The sequence below is a fragment of the Scaptodrosophila lebanonensis genome, unplaced genomic scaffold (genome assembly GCF_003285725.1).
Source record: "Scaptodrosophila lebanonensis strain 11010-0011.00,11010-0021.00 unplaced genomic scaffold, SlebRS2 tig00000098-arrow-pilon, whole genome shotgun sequence".
NCBI classification, from domain to species: Eukaryota; Metazoa; Arthropoda; class Insecta; order Diptera; family Drosophilidae; genus Scaptodrosophila; species Scaptodrosophila lebanonensis.
Window position 1 is genome coordinate 1123535 of NW_022060568.1, and position 23820 is coordinate 1147354.

The following is a 23820-nucleotide window of genomic DNA, read 5'->3' on the forward strand; positions in this document are numbered from 1 at the left end:
AGTTATTATAATAAGTTCGACTGCCTTTCGCTTCAATTTCTGTGTAGGCAATCAATAAGTTCGAGCGCCGAAGCGTTCATTGCAATGCACACACACACACATCGCACACATCTTCATACGAGTATATCCTAACTGACTAAAGTCAATGCCATGTCGTTATGCTCGTATGTTTGCTACAAAAGGCGCATTGTTAAGCACACATGCAACTGTGTCGTGTGTGTGTGTGTGTTTGTGTGTAGGCACACAAAACTGACTCTGACTCTGACTTACTGCCAAAGGCTAATGAAGGAAAGGCACGGCAAAGCAAGGCGAGGCAACAGACAGGACATGGACGAGACGTTGACCAACAAGCGCGGGTCGGCAGAACTCTTGTTGCTGTTGCATGCACGCTGGCATGCAAAATGGCATTGCCTTTGCCTTTGCCTTTGCTTTTGCTGCTCATATGCCTAGCATGTTGACATCAAACAAACAAATAAACAAGCAAACGGACGAACGAACGAACAAACGGACGAGCGGACGAGCGGACGAACGGACAAACAGGCAAGCAAACAAACTGACAAACAAATATGTACGGGCTTGTATAGAAAACAGCTCGCAAAAGCGCACAGAGCCAAACAAAACGAGGCGAAACAAAATGAAAATTGTCTAAACAGGCCAATGGAAAAGTCATGTCCAACTGACGCTTCACTTTGTATCTACATTTTGTGTGCTGTGCTTTAAGTTTAGCGTTAACTTCCACATCTATACAATATATGCATATGTACAAGTACATACGAGTATGTGCTTGTGTACCTTGAAAATGTTGTCGCTCTCTTGTTGACAAAATTTCACACATACTATAACTACACACACATATTTTAATGTAGTTTTCAAGAAATCAAACATTGCAAGCACATGTCTTTTATTTTGTAAATAAGTATTACAGCAGTGCTTGTCGAACAAAACGAACTCAGTTCTTTCGACACAACATTGATGTCAGAAATTTTGTGAGCAACAGTGTTACTTTCTCCACTAGGTTTCTTACCCCGTCAAGAGGGTTTTTACTTGTAAGCATACAATTAAAAGAATCTTATGAAACCTTATGTCTACGTAACTTAGCTTAGACATTAGTAATAACAGGAAATGCTGGAAACTATTCTTTGGTTCGCTACTGAAATATTGAGGAATATTTGAGCAATAAAAGCTTCTTTGAAATATTGAGATCAGTTTGAATACAATTTCTTGTCTAAAATTCCACGAGCAAGGGCAAGATCGGTCAGTTGCTGACATGTTTGCTTTCCTTTAAACTATATAATACAATTGAAGGTGGTTAATTAAACAGGTCCGTCACTTAAATACCATTACTATCATTGTTTATCTTCAGTATTTTGGAAATACATGAAATGTTTTAGCTTTTATTTTCAAAATATATCAGAAACTTTAAATTTATACTAAAAACAAAAATGGATGAATTTCCAATACATTTAGTTTGCGCTGAAACAATTGTTATTAATCTAAAAAATTCGGAAATCTTGCCATTTATACTCTTCTATTATATTTCGGCAAGCAATAAGGCGTTTAAGGCGGCAAAAAATGTTCATAAAATAAAGTAAGCCTCAATGGACAGACTTTGAATGCTTGACACATCAATAATCATCATCATCGTCACATCAATACTTGTAATATATATAATACATTAATATAAATAAATATTAACATCACAATACATTCTTTTTCTGTAGTTGTTTTTTTAGGCTTTTTATACACTGTACCCGTAGGATAAATCGGGTATATTAGGTTTGTGCAAAATATGTAACATGAAGCATCTCCGACCCCATAAAGTATATGACGAGACGAATCGATCTAGACATGTCCGTCCGTCTGGATGAACTCGAGGATCTCAAAAACTATAAAAGCTGAAATAACCAAAGTTGGTATCCAGATTCTCCTAGGTCCGAGAAAGGACGAGTTTATTCCCCCCCCCCCCCCCTTTCCCGCTACAGAATTTTGCCAATATTATTGCCAATATTAATATATTTCGAAAGCTACATAAACCAAACTTGCACTCGTAATCTATATACAATTATCTACTTTTGGTTCAATTTTAATTTAAATCGGTAAACTTAAAAAAAGAAGTTATCATCGAAACAATTTCACTCCAGTACTATGCCCACAAGCTGCAGCTTCAAGTTCGCTCTTCTTCTCCTTTTTGCTTCTACTATGGGCCGGAAATGTGGTTAGGTACAGGGTATTTCACTGCCGGGCCTGCTGACTGCAGCATTCTCTCTTGTCTTATGATACAGAATAGTTTTTCAATATTTATCTCGAAATATGCATGGTGAAAAGTAATTTAGCTACTTGGTAAGAGTTGTTGAATATGCTGTGATTGATTTATGTTTTAATTAAAATATGAAGGTGCTGTGCTACTAGAAGCGTTTTGTCTTCGTCAATGCTTCTGTTTCCTGTATCAATGAATGAGTTCTGTTGCCAAGGCAGGTCCACTCAGCAATTTGCGCCCTAAATGAATGGCCTCACAAGAAATTTCGCAAGATAACAGTTGCAATGTTTTAATTCGCATCTAATTATGCTTCCAACTGTGACTCACCCTCGCTGTGTCTATCGCTGCCCAAATACTTGCCTCTTACGCATCAAGTATACGACACGCTGTGCAATTTTCTCCCCACACACTCAAAAGATGTTCAAGTATGTACGAGTGTGTCTGTTGCCCCGCCTCCTGTGCGAGCTGCTACCCATTAAGCTGGAATCGCGTCAGCTGTTGCGGCAACTAATCAAAAACTAATTGAATTCATATGCCAAACATCGAATGGAAATGGAAATGGATGAGGATGTGGGATCAGCAAGGGATGGGGGAGTAGGGGAGTTGGGGAGAGGGTCGTGTCTTTGCTCTGCTTGTATTATTTATGTAAATTTATGAAGCAACACTGAGATTTCAATTAAAACGCAATGCAGCCAGATTTAATAAAGCGCGTTGTGGGCGGCTGTTGCTGTTGTGGGCGTGGCCGTCTTACCTCGAACGCTGTCGGCGACAAGCAAAATAACTTTAAATTAATTAAAAAGCGCATGCAAAAATTTTTCAAGCGCGCGCGCACGCGTTCACAACAAGCGATGGAAATGTTGGTAAGAGGAATGGGCTGGGGGGAAGAGGGAAGTAGGTCCTCAGACAGCATACACACACACACACACACACACACACTCACACACACACGCCGTAAGACTAGCAAAGACGTAGCATTTCTACTGACGCACAATGGGTAGAAGTTTTCAATGAACCTGAAAAAAATGTAATATTTTTTGTAAAGGAATCTAAAAATCAATGTTTAGCATCAACCGGAGTCGCGGAATAAGGCAACGTTTTAGCAAATATCAAATACTTAATATTAGATATACAAGTATAATTTGTAATAATTTATAATTGTTCATGTCTTATGAAAAATGAAAGTAAAGAATCAGAAAGCGGGCAATGTTAGTTTTAAACACTAGTTTACAGTTTGAAGATATTTTATTTATTTATTTTTCATCGACAAACAATGCAGTCGATGAACATAAAAAAAAATCAATACAATAGAGAACTTAAGCTAAGTAAAACTAAATGAAAAAAAAAGCCTATAAAGATGACAGCGCTATTGAGATTAGTCACGATTGCTACCTTGGATGAACGCATTTCGGGGCTTAGGAAATATATTCTCAATAAAATGTAAATAAACTCTAGATTTAAATTAAAACCACTCCAATTATTATCGTAGAATTCGAAGGTTTTTTATTCATATTTATAGTAATAAATACTATAAAGAAAATCAAAAAGAACGAAGCTTAACTGCTTACTTTAATGAAAAATATTTGAATGTGCTTATACAAATTTATTCAGAAATCTGCAAAGGGTTTTTAAATATTTGTTTCATCTTGAATTTGAATAACCATAATTACTGCAACCAAGTCTTAGAATCAAAAGAGTAGGGCTGTTTCTAGTATTGTACTAGATCTGCCAAGCTAAATTATTTATTCACACCACTGTGCGTTGCTAGCAACAGCATCAGAATCAGAAGAAACAGCAAAGGCAACAGCCACGACGACGACAATGTCGACGAAGACGAGGGCGATGAGGGCGATGAGGACGATGAGGACGATGAGGACGACGTGCATCAATGTCGCGGAAATTAATTGAAATGAAGGAAGGAATTTCGCCAGACTCACAACGTAGGTCTTATTTGGGTTGCAGCGTGCGAGGTAAAATGAAATAATGAAGATGCGATGCTGTCGTCATCGTCATCGTCATTGTTGTTGTTGTTGTTGTTTCTATTGTTGTTGTTGTTGATGCTGCTGTCGTCACCATTTGTTGCGCACAAAGGGGCGAGCAACGCTTAGAAAATGTCGCGCATTGAAGCGCAAACGAAATGGAAATTTCTCGTTAACGGAAATTGTAATTTATACACTTTGCTGATTATTTATTATTGTTGCTGCGCCCGCTGCGGCCATTGCCGAAAAGAAGGCAAAGTGGAGAGCCCAATGCTGCGTACTTTGGGGGGCGGCCAGACAAACAGACAGACAGACAGTCCAGACGGGCCAAGTACGGGAGCTTATGAGAACATTACCGCATCGTCCACAACACAAGTTGTGCTAACTACGTTGGCACGTCTATCTGTCTGTCTGTGTTCTGGTGAGTGTGTTGGTATGTGTGTGTGTGTGTGTGTGCGTGTGTGTGTGTGTGTGAACAGCAAGCAAATGTTGCACATTCGTTTGCTCTTGTCGAGCTTTATTTTGTTCAAATTAAACGATAAAAACTAAGCGAGAGAGAAAAAATTGCAGCCTAAAGTTGCAACTGCGCGTGCAGTGGGAGCTAGAAAAGGGGGGCAGAGATAAGGAAAACTACGCTCACACACTCATACACTGGGCGAAAAATAGATGGAACATTTAGAACATTTCACTTATTAAATATGCTTAATTAAATTATTGATCTTAGTTTCAAACGGAATTTCCGAGCACCAATAATAAACATTTTCCGCTTCGCGAATTTCTTATAATTTTGTTTTATTGGATTTCTAGCAAAGAAGAAATATTTCAAAAATTTAAAGACCACTGCTTTTGGTTTGTTTGTCTCTACTTGTATTTATTTGCACCAAGCTTAACATTGTTGTATTTTCTTTATGCTGCCAAAATGCAAGCATAATAGATAATATTTTGTGCAGTGTAGGACCAAAGCACAGCCAACAAATGAAATTAAGCAAATAAATTTGAGGCGGATTAGTTGGCCGGACTGAACGTTTTGCGGCTTAGCGAGTTATCTACAGTCGTTTGGGGGCCAAACGCAGTTCAGGAGTGTGGAGTCTGAAGAGGTGTCTGAAGGTTGTTGGCATATGCTGCTGCTGGCTTAGAATGCAGCATGCATAACTCTTGAGTAAGAATCGCTTTGAAATATGGGGCAAGAAAATTGCAAAGAAGCAAGGCGCAGGGGCAGGCTCTGTAGAGGGTCGACAGGCAATTAAACTAAAGCAGAGTGCACGCGAATGGTCGTCGCAGCGAGTTTGAAGTCACATTGTTGTTGTTATTTCAATGTTGCCTGCAATATGCAAAAATGGCAGACCCATGCCACTGCATCAAACATAGAGAGGAAGCCCAGGAAGCCATGCACCCCAGCACTCCCGATGAACCACTCAGATATACAGAAGGCGGCGGAGGGGGGGAGGGGTAGGAATGACTCAGCCGAAAAGCCTGCGTTGAAGCGTAAGTTGCGAGTGCAAACAGATAAACAAACGAACCAACAAACAAATAAACCGACAAACGAACCAAACAACCAACCAACCAACCAGTCAACCAACAGCGGCTACAATCGCAACAACAACAGCTGAGAGTCGAGAAATTTTTTTAAAATAAGATGGAACGTGCAGCTTTTGCCATCCATTTGAAAAATTAAAAATTAAATGACATTTGGCGGATGGATTTCACAAAAATATTTGTGCACCATGAAAAAAAAAGCGACGAGTGCGAGGCCAACAACATAGCAATTTTGCAATAAATACAAAAGATTCCGCAAAATAAAGAATAAATCTGCGACTATGTCTAGCTAAGCCAAAATTCAAGCGATGAAAAGCTTTTGTGCAGTCTCTGAAACAATTTAAGTGCATCTAACGTATTCTTAACTTGATTGCGTATTCCATCCGCTGAAAGGGGGCTAAAGAAAGTCATTCCAGTTGGAGTTGGAATTATTTAAGTCCGATTAGCATGGCCTTTATTAAGTTTGTAAGGCCATTTTAGATACATAGTATATGTAAATCATTTGACGCCCTTCATCTGCCAGAGATTGCTGATTATTTTTTAATTAAAATGCTTAAATGCGAGAAATGTGTGAAAGGGATAGATCGAGGAATCAGCCTAGATGGTCTTCCCTTTTTAAGCTGATCATATGCAGGAGCTCCTGAAGATGAGAACTCCTGAGAATCATTTTGAATGACAATATTTTGTATAATATATATATATATATATATATATATATATATATATATATATATATATATATATATATATATATATATATATATATATATATATATATATATATATATTATATAATCCTTTTAGTCTAAACACTTTTTACGTTTTTTTTGCTGCCAATACTCGTATCTAAATAATTGTTTAGTTTTTGGAATGTTTATTATTAGCTTTGTGTACTTAAGATTGATTGTTAAACAATTTCCCTTCCAAAGAATGAATAATCCTTTACTTCGACTTATCTTAGTTGATTTGTTTTAATGATAATATTTCTGGAATAATGGATTCATTATTTGCTAATATTTGTATGCAAAAGGTCTCATTCATTGTAATTGCATTATATTCTTTTCATTTCATCAGTACAAGTATGTGCCACATAGGCAAATTAGGAAAGGTCATATTTATATATTTGAAGCAATATGTATTTGTCTGAGTTGTCTTGTACTATATAATAAGCAAGTATTTTCGGCAAAGAATTTGATAATAATATCGCTAATAAACGAGTAGATGGTAAAGAGCTTAGCTTAAGTCTTACAAATAGAGAAAATACTTGCATGCTTTTTATCCTCAGGATGCGTATTATGAAATCATGTTTAAATGTAAGATCGTGTCTTGTCGTAAGTATTGTTGCAGCTCCACTGTAAATATTTACCTTTATTGGTATTTTTTTCGCCGACAACTTCAATGCATTCTTCACCTACTCGATGGCATTCACTTTTCCACTTATACTCGCCCGACCAGATATCTAGGAATGTCATTCAGCTACACACAAACACATACATAATCGTACATACCTATCTATATACTTGTATATGGCGTTGTTTGCGCGAATGACCGACCGTCTAGCGCTTCCCAAAAGCTTCGTTGCATTACAAATAACATTTTTCTCAATATTTCTTTCATTTTATTTTCCATTGCAGGTGAGTGCAGTTTCCGTTTGTAGCTAAAGCCAAGTTGTAAGAAAGTAAAAGAGGAAGGAATAAGTTGGCAGTATCTGCTTTTTCTTTGTCCAGAGCAAGTAAGTAAGTAGGTAAGTAACTAAGTCCAGCCGAATTTTTATACGTTTTGTGGGGGTGAGGTTTGGGGAAGGCAGGTGGGAAGTTGGAGAGAGTCGGGGTAGGGGTAGGGGCGGCATGAAGGAAAAAGCGCGCTCACGTTTCGGCACAGGAAATAACCAAATATGTCAATGATAAATGGCATAATCTTTTCGACTCTTTGTGCAAAAAGCTTCGCAGCACTTACACACACACACACACATACTACTATAGCATACACAATATAGTATATTGTGCTGGTGCGCCAGTTCGTTTTTCAGCTGCTTTGGCATAATGATAATGCACAAAAATTATGCTAATAGCTTAATGCCGGCGCACTTAAGCGCTAAGACAGCGGCAAGGACAGCGCCAAGGATGGCGATGACAACGGAGATGATGGCAAAGACGTAGACAACAACAACAACAGCAACAACTGCAACAACAACAGCAACAACAGCAACGACGACACCAACGACAACAAGGTACAGAACGAAGAAGACGCTAAAAAGCCGGCAACGTCAACGCCTGCGATTATGCTTTAGTTTTTGTCGCTGAGCTTTTTGAGGAAGTTGGCTTTTGGTGTTGCTTGTTGGTTGTTGGTTGTTCTGCGGGCAGATGTGGGCGCATCTGGTTGAGTGGAAGGGGGGCGGCCACAGTTGACAGCAGACGAAAGACGGCAGGCAGTGAAAGGAAGCAGTGTGTAGCAGCTTGTGTTTGGACATTTGGCAGCTGCGGACCTTATACAACAACTTATACTTAAAACTTGGCCAAGATTAATATGTGAACGGAGTGGACATACAACGAACGAACGTACGAACGAACGAACAGTTGCTGCATTGCACTGGGCGTGTCCCAAATTTCAAGGGTGTTTTCCAAAAAGTCAGCAAAAGGAAGGCAATTAGCTGTGCTGTAGATAAAAAAGTAGAATAAGTAGAAACAAATAAAGGAGAATGAGAACCGACCAAGAAGATTAAAACTCACAACGCCGTAGATGAAGCGAAAAAGCTGATGCGAGAATCGAATCAATAAGAAAATTAAAAGGAACAAACAAGCCACCTACAAGCTTTAAAACCATATTTCCGAAAACAGAATATACGCAATTTGAGAAAATATGTAAAAATTAGCAAACGGAAAATGAGCAGGCATACAAATTTATGAACTGTACGCAGCTCAAAAATCTGTTGCGGGCGGTTGACGCGGTTTTCTTTTGTACCCCAAGAAGGCCCCAATAATTCAGCCTCCAAGAAAAAATTAAAAATAACCGAGTATGCAGTTTTATTTGTATTTGTATTGATTTTAGAAACCAAGTTTTAATTCGATCGGTTGAAAAATGTGGATTTTGAGAGAAACTTTAGAGCTTATTTTTCCCCCTTTGAAGCTCGAATTTTCCAAAATCCCTTCTTATTGCCAGCCTACGCTATCAAAGGATACTTGAGCCCAAATTTCAGCTACCTAGCTTTTACCGTTTGGGCTGTGCGTTGATCACCAATCAGTCAGTCAGTCAGTCAGTCAGTATATTTATTGATAAACTGCAGCAACTATCAATTTTTATTAGCTTTATAGGTAGCTAGGTTTAATGAAATCACAAAATTCAAGACTCTAGGGGTTATTGAAATGCTGAGTAGCTAAAATCGAGAAGCCAATTTGCCAGAATGTGAGGCAATAACGATGCGAGCGAAATAAAGCAAAAGGCAAGCGCAGCGTCAGCATAAGAAATGATTTTTTAAGTACGGCCAAAGAAACAGTAGTAGAAAGAATAAAAACAACAACATCAACAACAACAACAACAACGATAATAACAAGTGCAACAACAAAAACTGTAAGTGTAACAATAACGACCAAAAATCCATCAAGCGGGTGTTTTGCGCTAAAAGGGGCGAGAAAAAAGGCTTGCTGTCGACGACGGTTGTTACGACAACGAAAAATGCATTAGCTAAGGACCGGGAAGAAGACCAGGACCAGAACCAAGACCAGGACCAGGACCAGAACAAGACCAGCCAGCACAACGACCAAGACAAGGAAAAAAGAAATGTTCTTTGCTGGAATGCATGAGATTTGCACTAACAAGACGCCAGCCAAAATGACATCCGCTTACAGAGTGCAGCAAACGTTGCCAAAGCTCAAGCGCAAGTTTCAAGTAAATGATTCTCAAAATTACACACTTACACACACACACACACATACACACACGGACAAACTTACACACTTACACATACTTGCATATGCCCAAAAGTGCCAAATCAGCGCATGAAAAGGGCAACAAATGAAGCAGGAGCCGGAGCCATGGGAGTCGCCAAAGCGCCAAAGCGCCAAAGGGCGCATACAAAATATTAAATGATTTTGCAATAGACTTCAAAAGTGCACACATTGAGGCAGCAAGTTCGTATGTGCAGGAATGCACAAATATGCCTGAAGGATCTCCGTACATACTACTATATAAGTAAGTACAGTCCACATTGGTTGCATAGACTGCACAAGTTAAGCGAAACAAACTCAAGGCGTTCAAACCGCCTTCAAAAACATCTATTGCGGGCTGAAGTTTTGAGAGGAAAGGGGAAGTCTTTCAATCGCCTTTGAAAACAAATCGATCCAACAATAAATTACTAATCAGTTCACGCTAATTGGTTAGTTATTAATTTAGATTATAAGATTCGAACTTACTGGAATATAGTTAAGCAGTCTTACAAGTATAAGCATGAACTACAACTACATCTATAAAACAGGTCGATTAGTTAAATTGAAGTGACGTTCAATTGTCCTTTTTGTCAAATTTCAATTCAACGATGGGATGTGAACGCCAAATAGCCGATTTATTACAACAATTTGTAGCGATCTGATATGTAATTATATTTCTATTATATGTGCTGGTCATTGTAGGTCAGGAGTCTTCATTGTTCCTGCTCATAAAATGTTGGATTCAACTTGAATGAAATTCTCTGAATATATGGAAAGCATTTAACAAAACTAAAGACTATATATTGCAATTATATTAGTTTATTTTTATTAATTATGTTTTTATTTTTATGTAATTATATTTCAATTATATGTGCTGGTCATTGTAGGTCAGGGATCTTCATTGTTCCTGCTCGTCAAATGTTGGATTCAACTTGAATGAAATTCTCTGAATACAAGTATATGGAAAGCATTTAACAAAGCTAAAGACTCTGTATATATTGAAATTACATTAGTTTATTTTGATTAAAAGAAAGCAATGCCTATCATTTGAAAAGAACTCGCGTATGTTTATAGTTGGTAATTACTGTCCATGCCGTTTGCAAAAAAGTGTGTACTTATCTCGGTTTGTAAACGTCTGGGTGCATCTACTACGTACATATATATAGTATGCATAGTGCATGACCAGACAAGTGAAAAGTGCATCGGAAAATGGACGAGGAAGTTGAGGTTGAAGTCGAAGTCTTCAGGAAGTGGATGCAAGTGGATGTGGATGCAGACGAAGTCACACTTATGCACTGATACATCCGCAGATGGTCGTATCTGTTTGTTAATGCACCTATGAGGAGCAACTGGCGTTTATTGAGGCGCCGCCAGAGTTCATTTCATTGACATTATGAGGCCGAAGGGAGGTGGTGCGACGGTTGTCGACGAAAAGAAGATGTGAATGCAAAAGTGCAGAGACATGGGATGCGTAGGAATATCCAAAAATTTTTGCAACGGAAATGACCAGCAAGAGCAGCAGTTGGTTGCAAACAAAAAGTGACAGGCACACACACAGGCAGTCTGGCTGGCAGGCAGGCAGAGAGGCAGACAGACAGAAAGACAGACAGACAGACAGACAGATGAACAGGGAGTACAAGTATGACAGAGAGTAGCAATGACAGAAATGTTCGGGTATGTCATGTGATGAGCTGAACGCGAACTGTAGATTCCACTCTACATTATCATGCATACTGACGTATTTTCTTTTTTCTGGTTCTGGTCGTTGTTGTTTGGCAAACGAGCCGGAGAGTGGCCGGACAATGAAAAGCATTGGCACACACACACACACACACACACACACACATACATACAAACATTTGCCACATCAGCAAATGATGTGAAAATGTCATTTCCAGGCGCAGGCGATGAAGTTGGCGGTGACGGTGGACCACCGGCACGGAAGGGGCCGAACTGCTTTTGGTTATCAAATTGCACAGACATATCCAAACTCACAATCACACCCACACCCACACCAATACCAACACCCGCACTCACGTACACGCACACAGCCACATATGTACATTTGCACTAAATTTGCGGCAAACGACAGCGACAGCTACAGCGACAGCACGAAGCAATGGAGACCAAAAAGGACCTCGACAAGCGACCAAATGTCCAAGCGAGCGACCCTCCGAGCGAGCGCAAAGCGCAAAAAAGGCACAAAGTACAAAACTAATGATGGGTGAAGACGAGCTGAGGATACCTTCCCTCTCGCTCGCCCTCTCTTCTCTCTCCCTTCCGCCAGCCCAGCACCGTCTTCACTCTACACTCTACTCGTCTGTCCAAATGTCCTGCTGCCCCTCCGTCATGTTCGTCCTGCTGTGGCCGTGCCGACGCGCCATTGAGCTTATCAAATTGCGCATACATGTCACATGGCGCGGTTGCGCGGCCAATTGTGTGTGTGTGTGTGTGTCTGCTAGTGTGGGAATATGTGACCACCGGCATGTGTGTGCGAGTATGCGTGAGTGTGTCGGTGTGTGTGTGGGTGTGTGTGTGTGCGAGCAAATCAAATTTAATTGATGCATTTACAAAGCACAAGCACGCAAAATGTGATGCCTGGCTATGCCAACAACATTTCGTTCGAATTCGATCGGTTTCCCCCATATCGAAAAATAATGAAGAACGCCTTGCGCGGATTTAACGGAAACACAAATACACACAATTTTCGATGACTTGCTAATAAGAGGCTATTTACTTTTTATAGATTTCATTAGAAAAACCGAATTGTTTGAAGTTTAAAGTTACTTACGACTTTCTCCAATGAACAATCAATTAAAATTGTAATTCCATTTTAAGTTTGGCTGCCAAAGTTTATCTATAATTTATATAATTTTATACATATTTATTAAAAATTAAATTCAATCAGGTAGCCTCGTTCGTTTCCGTTAAGTCAATGGAGCTCAGAAGCCTTGAATAATGGTGAGCAATATTTAAGGAAATCATAGAAAAAGAGCATTTCTACGGTCAAGTTTTGCAAACACTTTTTAGGAGACTTGTGAAAAAAATACAGTCACCCGGAAATAAATATACCTCTAATACAAATTGTTCTTTGTACTTATATGTATTTAAATGGCTCATTGAGTATTTGAGAAATGTGCTTCTTTATTTATGAGACCACATTTTTGAAACAATATATCGAACAAAGGATACGAGCTAGCAAAGCAGAGGCTATTAACAAGCATACAGTATTGGTTTATTCCTTTGAAAGTTGTAGTCATAAATATCTAACAAATTTCGCATGTGCGTGATAATTTTTTATCAAAGCATTCCTTATGGCACAGCTAAGGGCATCAGAAAGTCAAAAAGTGATCAATTGGGCCAGATAGAAAATATCATTTTCAAAACAACATTTGTAGCACGCTTTTCTTCAAGGTCAGCGCTTTAGATATATGTACATACGTGCTATATATTCTAAGTATAACTTTCTATTTATCATTCAATATTGAGAGAGTGCTTACATTTATTTACTTGTTGGCATTATTGTGGATTACAATGGAAATGCCTGGCCTTTGGGGTCAATCAGTCCGAAATTTTCAATCAAGTTCATGCATAAGTATGGGTCATGACTCATGATATACTTATGTAATATTCCCTTTGATCCATTGAGGCAATTTCATTTGTATGCGTTAAGCCTCTGGCCTCTGCTCTGCCTTAATAAAATCAAAATGCGAATCGAAATCAAAACCAGAGATTACGACCTCTCGGACCTAAATAGCTCAGTTCATACTCTCGTAAAAATGTGACCAGAGTCTATGTTAAAGCATAAACACGGCTAATTTCCACATATATTATGGCCCGCTCATCCCGCCCCCCATCCACTTAACACTCTCAAACAGCCGAAGACTTCTCGGCCGGCCAATTTGGCCAACACTTGAATTTCTATGACTGTGTTGTCGTTGGGTAAATGTTTGATTGAAAGCAGGCCGAGACAAAGGCGGACCTTTTAAGTTGTCTTTTGCTTTTATGCCTTCATTTGCGCCCCATGTACAGTATGTGTGCTTGGTGGTAGTGGTGGTGTTGATGGTGGTGGTGGTGGTGGTGTACATGTGTGTGTGTGTGTGTGTGTGTGTTAGTTGTGTGCTAGTGTTGGCGCTTATTGACTTTTTCGTTTTGCCTTTGGCGCTTGGCGTTTGTTTGGGTTTCTCGTTGCCATTCTCGTTGTCTGTTTAGTTTCATTTTCTTACCACATCGTCATCATCGCCGACTTTCATTATGCTATAGAATAGTCGAGTCCAGTACCGTCCAGTTAAGTCCATTGACCTGCCATCGTGTATATAGTATTGTGTGCCCACTCTCAATTCCTCTTCTCTGCTGCTCCCTCCCATCCCCTCTGTCGTCTGCCATTTGGTTCCTCCTCTGTTTGAAAGAACAATTAATTTGGTGATTTACTTAATTTCTTTTCTTTTGTAGAGATTTTGTTTTGTGGCCAGCAAAACTTGCACATTTGTGTTGGCAATTAAGCGTAGCGTGGGTGGCTGACTGACTGGCTGGCTGGCTGGCTGGCTGTTGGCCACCATTTGCCAGAGTTTCCAGCTTCGCCACGCCGGCTTGGGTCTTTGTTTAATTGTTCCATAAGTTGATACGTGTGTGGGGCTTACATTAGAGCTCTACATGTCGGCAGTTACGTGATTCAATTCCTCTAGCATCGTCAGTGCCAGTGCTGAGAATTGATGGCAATTTTTGTTCCCGTTCTCGTTAAAGTACTGCTGTATCTTTGTCAAATGGTTTCTGCCCCTTTCCTGCCATAACTATCTACAGCTGAAATGAAACGCTTTAAAGCGAAAACTAACCAAACATTACGCACATTTCATTCACTTGTATGTATATATTTCATATTAAACTGAGACTAAATGATAATTATTGCAATTGCAAAACAAATTCGATGACTGAAAACCTAATCTGCTTTCCTGATCCTGTATTGTATCATCCCTAAAACAAATTGAAATAAGGTGGTTGCTTATCGCTTTCAAGTGGTTCGTTTTTCCCTTATTAATAACAATATTTTGAATCATAATTTGATTTGTAACTCCATTTCGTTGCTGTGCTGTTTCTCTTCACGTCATTAGCATATCACACTTTTCAAGGCACAGGGTGTCGATATTCCATACACACACATGGGGGTAATAGCCTCTGTTCTCAGTCCTGGGACGGCTTTAAAAATTTTCGAGCACGCATAAGCCTCCGTTTTGCAGTGTACTTTCTCGTCAGACATTTGAAGCATGAAATGGCAAAAAATGAAAAAGAACATGGGGAAGATGCTCGTCTGCAAAATATATACATATAAGCCGATTGCATTGCATTGTGTTCCAAATGAGGGGACATAACACATTGCTTTGCTTTTCTACTACTTATATGCGAGTATACGAGTATGCTTTAGAAACATATTCATAAACTATTGTTTACTATAGTTTTGCTGCAAAGCTGGCTTGCACAAACACAATGCAATGAAAGGAAAACAAAATAAATGGGGAGTATATGTTTTTTCTATTAGTAAATTTTCAGATATTTTACAAACTAGTGTTGTCCATTGCGTATACGTAATATGCGGCAAGGTTGTGTGTCTGCGGTATTTGCAAATGAACTTGAAATCGCATTTCAATTGCCTACACTGTGTCATTATCTCAGTCATCATTGCATCTTATCAAACGATTACATCGGCCATATCAGACAATGGCAGGAACTAGAAGTAGTAATGGCCTTGCCCTTTTCGGCTTCTCTTGGCTTTCTCTATCTTTGTGGCCGGCAAGCAACAAATGATGCATAAGAATTGCTTTAATAAACACATCCCACCCCCATATCTATTTCAACTTGCCTTCATTTTCTATATTTTTTCCTCTCTTTAGCACTTTTTTTGCGTGTGTTGTTCAATGCTGCGTTTGTGTTTCTGGCATTTGCTTTGTTGCTGCTGCTGTTTTCTGTTGTTTCTGATGCGCTGCGTTGTGTTTGTTGTTCCGCTTTAGCTATTTCCGGCCCATTTAGTCGGCGGCAAATCGACAACCCATCGAGCGGCCGTGCAAAGTGAAATCGCATGTAGCTTTGCATTCCTAAAGCAACCGCAGCAAAGCCCAGCCCAGCTCAGCTGCATTCGAAGTTCAAGCTTTTTCCATTTGGTGCGTCAGCTTAAGTCTTTAAGCGGCCATTCGACTGTTGAGCGGCACCAGTAGCAATTGTGGCTGCAAATCAACTCTTTTCCAAAGATAATAAATATTTTATTTGCAACTCTTCCTCACTCAGTGGCTGGCATAGTGGTTGGGAAAAAATATGGCGAAGCCCAATACCAGGGCCGGAAACAAACGAGCTTACTAGCTTGCTTGGTGAGTTGAGTAAATCAAGCCGCACTTCCGCTTCAAGCTGCACTCACACAATTCACATTTACAAATACAGTGGAACCTCTGTTAAAATGCTCTCAGAATATTTAAGAAAGTGGAAAATAATCTGATAGATTGTCTGTTGCTGGAGATAGAGGTCTGTTAATACACCATTTGGATGAACAGCAGTAGCAAGTAAATGGCTTATGTTTTTAAAAACGAAGCATAGATAGAAACTAAATATGACTCCATGCTTTCTACATAGTACTAGAACAGCCAGATCTTGCCCATGTAAGAAATGTTTTTACAGCTCGTGCGATCACATATATATATATATATATATATATATATATATATATATATATGTACAAGTATATATATAAATATATATATGTATATTATATTTTGTACGGTTTGGTGTTGGTGTTTGGGCTACAAATTCATTTCAAAATAAAGCATAGCGCAGCCTGACTGTAGTTGTGTGTTTTTGTGTGTGTGTGTGTGCGAGTCTTCTTGTCTGCAGTGCAGTCGCTTGCAATATTTTCCAATGCATACTTTTTGGCGCACGCTTGAAAATGTAGCTTCGACTTGGCTTGGCGCGGCGCGGCTTGGGTGGGCGTTAGCGCTGTTCCAGCGTCGCTGGCTCATGGAAGCAACGGGAACATGTCCTCGAGCCTGCAAGCTCCCCCAACCCATCAAACGACGACCCCTTGGCTCGTGCCTCAGCCTGTCTAACTGAATGAAAGCCTTAGCGCGTTGACTGATTTCGAATGGATTTGCATGTTGTGTCTGTGCGTCACTGTGTGTGTGTTTGTGTGTGTGTGTTTGTGTACGTACGTGCATGTGCGAATGTTTTGTATGTGTGCGTGTGTGTGTGAGACATGAAATCCCGTAGGTGCAAAATGACGCGCACTTTAAGCAACGAAGCGTGTGCACATTTCTGTTTTGTTTTTGCTCTGGCGCTTGGCTTTTCTCCTCTTTTTTTTGTCGAGAATGTGCAGCTTGGTTTGTTGAGGTTGCTGCTTGTTATTGTTGTATTTATAGTTTTTGTGTTGTTGTTGTTGTTGTTGGTGCTGCTGCTGTTGCAGTTGTTGGTTGTTGCGCACTCACACGCCATTTTTGCTTCACCACATGCATTGGTGCAACAAAAAGGCCAAAAAGAAAATAGAAACCATAAAAAAACAACAAATGCACACCAAAGTCGCTGGCTCTCAATGCTGAGGTCTGGGGCTTGTAGCTCGAAGCTCGAGGCTCGAGGCTCTCTAAGGCATCGTCGCGGCCTGGCTTTTAGATGGGAGCCTGAGGCGTGAAGGGCGGAGGGCGGCTGCTCGGCTGGTCGCTGAGCCATGGAAAACTTAACGATGTGCTTAAGCGGAAAACAACATTTTGCTATTGTTTGCCGATTTTCGAAATATTTTTCAGTTATTGTAGCTTTGGTAGCAAGGTATTTTTGTTGGCTTTGGCAGCTTTCAGAAGTTCTGAGCGTGCACTGAAGAGCAGGCAGACAAGCAGACAGACAGACAAACAGCCAAACACCCAAACCCCCAGACAGACAAACAGACAGACAGACAGACAGACAGACAGACAAACAGACAGGCAGACAGACACACACATGTGCAAGCTGCCATTTCACCACTTAGACAATTTTCTACAAATCGTGGCTGCACCGACAGCCCAATACTTGAAAATGTGGGCGTGGTGGCCGAGGTGGTGGAGTGTTGGGCCGAGCAAAGTTTTGCTGCACGATTGGCCTGCGGTTTGAAATGCGTTGCATATGCTAGACAGCTGTAGAAGTAGAGGAGCCAGAGCAAAGCTACATGCAACTTATTGAGGTGTTAAGCTAAACATTTTAAGCATAGAAAGCCTCGCCCAGGCTTTAAAAGCCACAACAAAGGCGTCGACCAGCAAATGCGGATATGCATACGGATATGTTTGTTAGCTAAAGTAAAGGAATTAGGAAAGAAAACTTGGAAATACTACTGCGTTTTTCACATTCGCATATATACGTATTCATGACTGATCAGCTTTCTGATCCGCCATATATATTTGTGCTTTATTCAAATCCTTTTTTTGCATCATAAAGTATGATTGATCCATATTTGTGGGAGGGTACTTTATTTTTAATTAACAACAAATTTAGCAACAAATAAAAAATTAAAGTACTTATTAATCAAATTTACATTAAATAATAAAAAAATTTACATAATGTTCTGTTACAAAAAGTATGTAAATAGGAATGACCTTGTTGGTTTATGTTTTTTGTAGAGTAGTTATGACAATATTTTCTTTGTACTCGTTTCAAAAACAATGTCATCAGCAAACTCTTGAAATTTTCCGGTTCCTCAAAAGCTTAATCAGCTCACGCCTGTTTCATAGAAATTTAAGATAATATCAGGCTTATGAGGGACATAATATTGTCTAACAACTTATAAAGAAACTGATTCAAATTTGGAGTTGTTATTTATCATTGAGCCATTTCGGTTTCTGTTTTATTGCTTCATTTCATATAGTTTTATGCCTAACTTCATATATTAGTTGTTATTATAAATGAAGAAAAGGCCTTAGGAGCAGAAAAAACAATATCCTCGGTAGTTCCCTAGCTCTTTCTAAATAGGCGATGATGAAGTGAAGCTTGAATTTGTATAAGAGAGTTATTTGGACTAAAATAGTGTGAAATATTCATCAATGGACTGCTTCTTTGTGCGATATTTTGATATTTATATTGAAATTTGAAAGGGAACGTATATGATTTCTTTCACTTACTTCCGAAGACACGTTTTCCATCGCATTAACTGCTGTTTAATTTCTCATATTCAAGTGAAGGCAGAGAGTATGGCAAGCCTCAAAGTACCCTAAGTGCTTAAGTGCAATTATTTAAAATCCATTTGGTTACTTGACGTCTTATTTCGGATTAATTGGAAAAGCTCTTTGGTTTCGATTATGCTGGAAAAAAACAAACAACCACACATACATATACGCACATATACGCTCACTCATGTCACATACACACACACACACACACACACACACACACTCGATTGCCATGTCGAGTGTCCTTGAGTGAGGACAAATGAAAATTGTTTGGCAAAGTGCACAATGCACTTGACTGTCGTATCGGACATGAGTGTTGCTGTCGTTGTTGTTGCTGTGGTTGTTGTTGCTGTGGTTGTAGCTGTTATTGTTGTTGTTGTTGGCTGCATGCAAAAATGTTGCACAACAGCCAAAGCGACGGCGCTCAATGAACGAGCGAAGGCAGCCGGCCAAAATCTGCGAGACAATACAACAACAATAAATATAGTATGAACAACAGCAGTTATGGGCCAAACAAAATGGGCGAAAGAAAAAGAAACAATAACAAAAAGGAGGTTAAATGAAGGCGGACTGTGGCAGGGCGAAGGAGCGGCAACAGCAGCAATAACAACAATAAAAGCAACAACAAACATAAAACAAGCACAAAAACTCGCCGTGAGTGAAAGCAACAATAAAAATTGTCCTTAACAGAAAATGAGGACAATTGCAACAACTTTCCGGCAATTTTATTGAAACAATGCCACGTTGATGCGCTGGCTGACTGTCGTATCTGTTGTTGTTGTTGTTGTTATTATTATTGTTGTTGTTGCTGGTGCTGTTGCTTGGGTCAGCACTGACAGTGGCCAGCGGCTAGCCATGACCACGCCTTGGCCCTCCTCGCACTGCCCTCGACGCCCACATGGGCCGACGATGCTGCAATAAAAATTTGTCCTGCGGTAAATGAAATGGATAGCAATTGCGATTGCGATAACTGGCATCTGAACCGAACCAAACCGAACCAAACCAAACTGAAGCTGAGCAGCAACAACAACAACAACAACAACAGAAGCAGCAGAGACAGGACAACAACTGAAACAACAATGGAGCTAAACTGAAATCACGATAAAAAAGTTATAGTCCTAACGCTGCCCCCATCGCCATTGCCATCGCCATCGCCATCGCCATAACCAGCACCCGTCACTAAAGGCGCAGCCAACACTGCACTGCACTGGGTCGAGGTCACCTCAAAATGCTTTTCGCTTGTCCCTTTTTGGCTCTTTGTTTTCCTCTTGTTGCTGTTCCTTTTTTGGCGCCCGCATTGCTTTTCGATTTTGCACTTTTGACCTCTTCTGCCATCATTTTGTTGTCTGTCCTTTATACCCTTGCAACCAAGGAATTATGACTCTCAGTCTGCTGTTCGTCAGCGCCGTCATATCTGCAAGTTGCATTTTCTTTAACCTGAACTCTGAACTCTGTCTTTTACTTTTTACCACTCTTCCGGTGTGGTGAAAACGTCTGCAGTTTGCTAAAAACAATCATGACAGGAGTGAGAAAATATCCCTGTTGTTATTTTGATTATTTTTATGTCTCAGCAGCTAGTCAGAAATTTGTATTTAAGTACAAATCTGAAATCGAGGATGAATTTTCAAACTTGAGCATATTCTTAATTTCAGGATCTGCTTGACCCTCTCTTAGATATGAGCAGAAAACGATCTGAATTTCGGAGCATAAAGAAACTTAAATATTAGCGTTCGGGAAGCAGAATCTGTCAAACAATTTCAAATGAGTCTGAAATTATTAAATAGTTCCAATTTCCGATAGATTCTTTTGTTTAACTTCTTCAAAGCATAAGGCGACGAGAATGTTGTATTCAAAGCTCTATTTCTTTCTATTCTTCTAAAGAATAGATTTTCTTTTCAAAACGGCAAGCAATATTTTAGAAAATGCAATCGAATTATTTAGTTAGATAATTGTAACTTTGAATTAATAGTTAATTACAATGTGATTCGCTTTTCTAAAGAAACGAAGGCCTTTAAGTAAAGTTCTTGAAAAGTATTCATAACAACAATTTGTCGTTTTTATCGACTTTTTATTATCATTTGTATGCCTGGTTTCGATATGTTAGTGGAGCTAACTTGATTGGATTTATTATAAATGCTTTTAGGAAAAGCTAAAAAAAAGGGATGTTTATACTGCGTAGAAATGAATTATTCATAGTGTATTCCGAAGTCGAGTGTTCTCATTTCAGTTGCCTGTTGTGTGTTTTATAATCGGCCTCAAGCTTAACCAAAAACTTTATCTCTCTGGGCTGCATACTCGTATGTGGGCAGAGTCTGTGTGCGAGAAAATCTGTATCGCTGTTTTATTTTGTGGGTCAATCGCCAGAGGGCTGCCTAATTAACAAAGTCGCGTGGCCACTTGAAAAGGAAAGTTGGAGAGCAGATAACGCGCACATATGAGCAACACACACACACACACATGTATGTATATATATATACACATATGGATATGCTGGTGCACACATATAGGTTTGCACTTATGTGCGGGTGCACAAGCACGTCCATATAGAGGTAAGGTTTCAGGCAATTTGCCGCTTACCGTTTGCTGGCACCATTTGCAAAACTGTGTCAGATTAAATTGCGTTCAATAAGCAGGTCGACATGTACACACACACACACACACACACACTTGCACGCACATAGACACACACACACACACACACAGGGAGGAGCTGTTATGCTAAAGTGACACTTGTGGGCTGCCATAGCTGTTGCATAATTGGGAAAACAGTTCATTGTGCGCCATTAAAATGATTAAGTTGGTTTTGTGCATTTAAGGCTCTAAGCACACGCAATGCTGCCTCCCGGAACGCTGCCAACTGTCTTTTCCTCTAAGCTGCTTCCTCCCCCTCCCCCTTCCCCTTCCCCCCATCGCCATCAAGTTGCCTGCCTTGCGTGCTCCACTCCTGTGTCCTATTTGGCCCATTTGCATATTGCCAATATCGCCAATCGGTGTGCCTTATGTGCGTTTTTTGCTTGCATAAATGTGTTTCCGTGGCGCTTTTTAAGCTACATTTGTGACCAGCCATCAGCTTAAAGCGATGAACTGCAAAAACGTGAACACGTTCGAACGTATAATGTGGGAATGGGGCGTATATTTAAATTATAAATGAATACTGAATATGAATACACATCGTAGTCAAAATCAATTCGGCGAAAATTAGCAAAAGGCTATTACATTTCAAATAGAAAACGATAGTCGAAATCGTTATACAAATTTCTATTAATTGATGTACTAATGGAAATTGCTAATTACATAAATGAACTAGCATGGTTGCTTTACTCTGCCAAAGTTTTTAAGCTACTCTTCAGTATGGAATATTATAGTTTAATTTCAAAACTCTTTAAAAATTATATACAAACCTCCACAATATCGGCCCATAAACAATATTCTAACAAGAACCTAAACCATTTTCGTAGCAATTTCAAAACGGAGTTTTGACTAATTTTACACAAATAATATCTGTAATACATACAAGTATTTAACTATACACTTAGTGTAAACCACTTAACATAAATATACTCTGAGCAATTTTCAAACAAATTCCGAATCAGCTCGGATGCGGAACTCGATTTGAAATTCCGAGACTTTTGAAAATATGTCGAGCTAAATATGGCAGATGATTGGAAAATCATTTTCGAGTTGAGTAACCCATCCCATCCCATAATGCTGTCCCGAAATGTAATCCTTGTTTTACTTTCTGGTGACTGTCCTTTATTCTCTATCTAATCGTACCTGTATTCAAATCCTTTAGTTTTTTTGAAGTTCCAACAACATGGTGACATGCACAACATTATTCAAAATCGAAATTCGTTCAAACATTCAAATATAGTTTGAGTTACTTGCTTACTTATGATTCAAAATAACCTTCGCTTAGCACTCGTAACCCAGACACCTAGTTTAAGAGGCGAAAAGAGTGTTTTGGAACTCGTCTGTCATTTGCACTTAACACGCTCCCACTGCACGATTCTAAATCGAACAGAAGCGTTCCCAATTGAAAGCCAACCAACCCCCACCTGCTCTCCTCTGCTCAACCCTGCTCCGCCCAAGCTCAAATTATTATGCGCAATTCAAAATGAAATCGTGCGAAAGGCAAATTTGCACACCCTGGAGCCGCAGCGGCAGCGGCAGCCGCAGTCGAAGCTGTAAATGAATGCAGCAGCTGCAACAATCGCCAGAGCAGAGCAGAGTAGAGGACTAGGACTAGGACCGATACCAGGTCCTGCCCTGAAAGTAATTGTCAAATTAAAGCGCTCGATAGGAAATGACAGTAGAAAGTCTTAGGTTAAGTGCAATAAGACCGTTGAGGCCAATAAAACAAGATAAGAACCCATTGAACGAGACGGCCAACAGTGGACAACAAACCGAAATATGTAAATGTTTGGTGATTGCAGATATGTATTATGTTTTACATATAACATTTACTATATATTCTCTTTAAACAATTAAAGAGTTTGCATCAAAAATTAAAACTATTAATTGTTAGAGAACTGTTAATGGTTAGAGAAAAAAGTAATTTAAGTTTTGCAGGCAAAGAACGTTTCTTGTTTCTTTGTATCAGATGGAAAGAAAATAAGGATGATTCCTCGACTTAAGCCTTCAAAACAGAATAATTCAATGATTTTTAATATAATTAAGAGTCTTATAAAATACCTGATGAGCATGAAACAAAATTAAACGAAAGAGTTGCTTTCCAATTTACTAAAGTTCATACATGCGAGTTCGTTCAAGACTTATCGGAGGCACAGTGCAGCGTCAAATTATAATGGCGAAATCATAAAAATAAGCGAGGCGTTGCCCGGACTCAGTCATTTAAATGTTGCTGACATTTGAATTGTGGCCGTGGCCGGCGCCATTCTCGCTCGCTGCCTTCAGCTTGCTGATTATGTTTTGGCCCACAAGCTGTCAGGATCGTCCTTTTTGTAGTT

The 23820-nt window shown here is 39.5% G+C and overlaps 1 protein-coding gene across 2 annotated transcripts in view; it reads left to right on the forward strand.

The window, feature by feature from the left end:
* LOC115628047 (glycine-rich cell wall structural protein) overlaps positions 1–23820 on the forward strand; it is a 123461-nt gene that overhangs the window by 26483 nt on the left and 73158 nt on the right. The gene's annotated exons all lie outside the window — the stretch shown is intronic.